We start from the raw sequence: 6,336 nt of genomic DNA on the forward strand, positions 1-6,336 counted from the left end.
TCTGTAAATAAAATTGAAAACATGAAATGGTGAAGCATACAGATTAAAGCACATCCTTGGGAAACCATAACCTAAATGAGGGAACTCAGACACAGAAAAAACAAATACTACATTTTCTGACCATAGGTCTATTCTAGCTTTAAATATCTAAATTTGTATGTTCAACTTAGAGTTCTACAAATGCCAGGACACTAGAAAGAGGCCATAGGAGTGTGCAGGTTAAGGGGAGGGTTATTTCAATGTAGATGATATGAAAGTAGAGGGAAATAATATTAGACTTGGAAACAATAAGGGAGAAAGGACATCAGATTGCAGGGAACAGGGACAACTGAAATAAAGGGTTTGTGAAAACAATAAAACCAATACCTGGTATGGGAGCTTACAAACTTGTAATTGAATAAAAACTGTAGTATTTTTTCTCAGCAATTTGTGAATATAATAAGATGCCAAACACGTCTGGAAAGATCTGTTTAATGCATGCCCCCCCCCCCCGCCAGGAACAAATGGGAAGTAACTCCCATGCCTGTGAAATCTACACAAATTGCACTACCTACTTAGATGAAATGTTTACACATGTGTCATGCCAATTGTAGGGGTATACTACAATTCTCTGCTGGATTTTAAGCTTTCTCTACAGGACAGATGTCATGTTTTATAATGCAATTCGAGTCAAAAGCGCATGGCTAGGTGAGATCATAGAACCGAAGAAAGTGCATAACGCTGCTGTTTAGCCAAATCAACACAGTGTCAAACTGTCTTCTAAGTACTTGATGTTTTCACTCAAAGACAAATACTACTCAAAGACGCATCTCTTTTAGTAAGCAGTGGTGAGCAATGACTTAAGGCTAAATAAGTTGCTGAGAGTGATAGCAGAGTCCTCAATGCTAAATAAGATACTGCCTCAAATACTTCAAGAGCACAACAGAGAAGGAAGCAGAAAGAAGAAAAGAACCAGAAACTATGGGGCAAGTCACTGCTAGTACTGTCAGGAAGACGCAAGCAAGCAATTGCAACTGCACTTGAAGGGGTTTGCCTAAGAACGGACTGGGCAGCAGGACTGCACATGTGGGCATGCCCTCATGGTCTAGTCCTCACTCCTAAACTGTTTGCTACTGGACATACAGGGGAGGAAGTGTTACTTCCATTTGCTTGGACGAAGGACTGACATGAGAGCCCTATGAAAGCTGTGCAAATACATGGCTGGGGCTGAGCGCGGGCTGTTTCTCTCTCTGTTCTAGCTATCCCTAGGCCCAGCCCTGGAAGACGCTAGCCTCTTAAAATCCAATCTTTCAAGCTGCCTGATTCAATCCAGCTTCTCTCTGCTGCTCTGCTTATTTTTACACTATGTTTAGCAATCTGTTCTAATCTTCTGGCTCCTTCTAATTCTCTGGCCTGTTTCCTCTTCACCTGTGTCTTGCTTGTTCTCTCTGCAACTTGTCTCTAGCACTGTCCTGGTAAAGCTGCCACATATCTGTCACCAGCACCACTTGTGGCTAGTCTGCTCCCTTCTCTTGTGCTGCTCTTAGGGAGCCTCTATTCCCTGTACTGTTCTAGTGAGAGCTGAGCATATCCTATCTCTGACTCATTTCTGTCAAAATGTCCTTTTATTCTTCAGTGTCACTTTCTCTGGCCTCAATCAGAAGTCACTTTCAAACATGCTTGCTTCTTTCTTACCTTCATTGTTATGGATTCAAAAGGCATATATCTAAGGACATGTCTATATGCCAGGTAGATCACACTGTAACCTAGAGTGTGTTTGTATTCCTGCCTTTATGTCACATAGACATAGAAAGTCTTTGGATGAGATCTCTTGCCAGAGCAGTCATGTTCCTGGATTAAAAAGCCTCTAAAAGGGAGAAAGAGGGAAAGTCATTGCCTTCCGCTGGGTACCCACTGGTAACTCTACAAGGCCTCAGTGGATAGATACAATCCAATTGTCACAGAGATGGCCCTGGTGAAAGCAAATGGTTCACAAAACAAAACCAAAAGTCAGGAATCTAGAAAAGACTGAGGATGATGGAGGGGTTTGTGTTCACAGGGATGGGAGGCAAAGAAGAGAGAGGATGAACAGAGAATAATAAAAGCACCCTACGTGTGAATAAAAATCAAGAACTAACTCAATGAAAATGAAGACAGAGTACTCATTAGAGTACTTGCACTGTCTAAAAAAAAAAAAGGAAAGAAAAACATAAAAGTTCTTCCTTCAGAAACCATAAAGTTCTTACTCTCTGAGTACCGCCTAACTTTTGACTGTGGATCTGTGCAGCTGCTCCCATCAGTTAATTGATGGAGCTTCTCTGATGATAACTATGCTAGATTCTGGCTTACAGTCGAAGCGCAGGGACTCCTGCTGAAGAAGGTAAGGAGAGATTGTGGAAGCCAGAGGATTGAAGGATACCACAAGAAATCAGCCCACAGACTCAACTAAGCCTGGCGCATAAGAGACTGAAGCAGTGGTCAGAGAGGCTGCATGGATCTGTCTTCTGCATATATGTTAGGATTGTGTGTCTTGTGGGTTATCTCAGAGAGCAAGGGCTGTCTCTGACTCTTTTGTCTGCTTTTGGAATCATTTTCCTCCTGCCAGATTGCCTTACCCAGCCATCTTGTGAGGAGATACCTAGCCTTATTACAAAATGATATACCATGTTTGTTTGATATCCCTGGTTTATCTGTACTTTTCAGAAGGGAGACAGAGAAGGAATGGATATCAGGGGAAAGGTGGAGGAGGGGTACTACAGTTGAGATGTAATATGTGAGAGAAGAATTTTTAAAAGTTCTTATTCTTTAAATTTTCTACACTGACTCCCTAGTAAAAGGTCTTGAAACATTATAAAAAAAAATGTTTTCATGATATAATACCTTATATCAATAACAAAATGTTTTATTAGTGCTTCAGGAAGCTAAATAATTTTCAAAAATCAAAATCATAAAGCAATTTTATGACAGTTTAACTAATGTAGTTTTATTAATATTAATGGTTTATTAATATTAATTTATCTTAATGATTAATAAAATCAAATATTTAATTCTTTAAAATGGCATTTTTAAAATGTGCTAGTCCGTGAATTAAAATGCCAGGAGTTAAAAGATAAAAATGAACTAGACAAAAAAAATGGCATAAGATTAGAACACACATAAAAAATAAATATCTGAAACAAATCACTTATAAAAAGAACTATCTCATTTCTCAATCTGAAAAGAACATAAAAGGGAGCTCACAGAAATATAGTCATATTGACATTAAATGGAGAATCCACATGATACTAAGGTACAAAATAACTCCCAAATAGTAAAGATTGAAACATTATTTGTATGTTTACAGTTTGTGTTAACAGCATAGCTTCGAGCAAAGGAGATTCATTTCTCCCTAGAAATAAAGAATCAGCTGCAGTTGGGCTTTTTCTCCTTTCCAGATAGTGGAACGTGTTCTTAAATCTTCTGCCTAGTGGAACTTCTTTACACCCGCTGTTTCACTGGTAAAAACAAGCAACATGGCTACTTGGACATAACTTAGGCACAATGTTCAGAAACTATTCTGAGACAGCGTTTGAGCAACCAAACTTTTCTAAAGGTATTTGGTTATTCGTTAAGCTTTGTTGCATGAATTGAAATGAGGTACAAAGTTGATTTCATATTCTTTCTTACTGCTTATCCTAACACAGTGGGAGCACCTTGACTTACTGTCTGACCCGGGAGAGAAACTCCCCTCTCCTGAAAAGGCTCCGCAGCAGCTAGCTACTCAGAGTATGAAGAGGAGTAAAGATGAAGGCCCGACCACAAACGCCGATACAGAACCAGAGACAGTGTGCTGCGACTAATCCTGTACTTGATCTCAAATGTCCTTGAGATAGTGACCTCTGAACAAAATAATGGCTTCTTCAACAATTTCTCAGCTGCCATCTTGACTTATTTTCCAGAGCTCATGAGGGTCAGGAGGCTCTGAGTTAAGCATGAAGCTTGGAGGAAAGTTCATCCCAGCCTCAGAACCTCCTCAACTGGCATGGCTGCCTGTGAAGAAGTGACCTCACATCAGCTATGGTATTTCTAAGACAAACTTCAATGACGCCAAATATCTGGCATGAAAATTCTGGATAAACTTCAATGGCCACATCTACAGGACCAGACCAACTAAAATCTTTAATCATGCAGAGAAGGAGTACTTTACCAGTCCATGATAGCTGGAGCGGCAGATCCCATACATTTATGGACAGGCAAGTCTAAACAGAAACTATGATTAACAAAAGGGAGGCCATATTGTGAGTAGTTCTCCTTTCTCTTTCCTTAGAACAACAGAAAAACCTTCCTTCCATTGCTGCTGTAGTAAGTTCCCAGCTTCATGCCATGTTTCATTAAATATATCAATTTGGCAATCATCCTTTTATTAAAACAACAGAAAGCGCATCTTTTGAATTAAATTATGGAAATAATGCAGGAGATAATATGGATATAATCAAGGCTTTAGTTTCGAGTACCTGCATAGCTTTTCAATGGATCTTCTATGTATAGTTTCTGTTCGATCTCTGACTTGAAACACCATGGCCAACGCAACTTAGAAAACAAAGTGTTTATTTGAGATTACTATTTCAGTGGACTGGAGTACATAGTAGAGGAGTGACGCCATAGTGCCAGAAAGAGCTGAGAGCTCACATCTCCAACTGCAAACATGAAGCAAAGAGTGTACTGAATAGAGTGAGTCCTCTGAAACCTCAGAGCTCATATCTGGTGGCATACCTTCTCTAGTAAGACCACACATCCAAATCCTTTCTAAACAATTTCAGTAACTGGGAACCGAGTATTCAAACTTATGATCCTTTAGGGCACATCCTCTTTCAAATCACTATACCCTATTTTAAGATGGCATATTTTAAATATAGGATATCATATTTTCCTATCAGATAACAAAAGACCTCAGTGTTTTCTTGATATACTGATATTTTACTTGCATATCATTAGACAACTCTCAACAGGGGAAAAAAAGTCTCTAGAAAAGGAAAAATGAGTTGATGAAATGATGTTTGATCATTAAGTACTGTCTAATATTAACATGAGCTTAATTATGTAATATAATTTTAGCTCAATTTTCAAAAGTGAAGGAAGTCATATGGTTTGTGGTATTTTCAACTATATTAAGTGTAATTTAAGTATTTATATGAAAGAGAAAATTGGATATCATTCAAAAATATTGATATTCATCAGAATACTTAGAAACTATATTTAACATAGTCTTACTTAGAAAATAAATATACATTTCTCTGATCATAATTCTGTTTCTCTGCTTGTGATTTTGTTTCTCTCACACACAAAAACTCCTATGCACTATTGTATTTTAACAAAGAAATTAGCAATGTACTGAACATGAAGTAGTACCTAATTAACAAAGCTGCATTAGCATAAATGATATAGCAGAAAGTTTGTACATTTTATCAGATTAATAAGATGTAAGTATCAAGTATTCAATGTTAATATATAATTTACTCTCAGAGAAATTAACCTAGTGATAGGAAATCCAGAATATTATTTTATAGTTTATTATCTTTCATGAGCAGTAGTCTCTCACCAACCTCTGCAAGCATGAATGTCTCCTCATTTTCAAAATGATTTATGTACAAACCCAAGAAATATAAGCTCTGTCAAGGTACCTACAGACAGATGATAGATAGATAGATAGATAGATAGATAGATAGATAGATAGATAGGTAGATAGACAGACAGATAGATAGCAATTTCATTAGTTTCTGCCATTGCAGAATTGTAACATACTTTATCATCTGCTCATTTCTTCTTAGGCTTATTCTATTGGGAAGGGAAGGTTGGTCTATCTTAGGCTTCTTCTATCCGGAAGGGAAGGTTAGAGACTTTACTTCGACATTCTTCTCTTCTCTTCACTTCTGCAGCCTTATTATCATACCGTATTAACTCACTATCACTTTTTATTTAATTTCTTATTATACGTGGCTACTGTTTACCATAGAATTTACTTTTGTTCTAATTCATGTATTCTATTAAATCACTACCTACTGCTTCAAGGTCTCTGTGTTTACTCAAGACAATTTTTTACAATAAAAGTTCATGCTCTTTGTGTATTGTAGAGCAATGTATTTCTGAGTAAAGCTTAAATATAAACACCTACCTACATTGTGCCCTTTGGATACTCACAATTTTATGGATCTTCATACAAAAAGATCTCTTTATTATACTTCCTTTTGTCAAGTATTTACATCAAGGCTATCAGCTTTGTCTGGTACAAGTTACGTTGAACACAAACAAATAATCTTAAATTAAGAATTCCTTTTCGCCGGGCGGTGGTGGCACACGCCTTTAATCCCAGCACTTGGG

The sequence above is a fragment of the Mastomys coucha genome, unplaced genomic scaffold, assembly GCF_008632895.1.
Source record: "Mastomys coucha isolate ucsf_1 unplaced genomic scaffold, UCSF_Mcou_1 pScaffold9, whole genome shotgun sequence".
In the NCBI taxonomy this organism is placed as follows: Eukaryota; Metazoa; Chordata; class Mammalia; order Rodentia; family Muridae; genus Mastomys; species Mastomys coucha.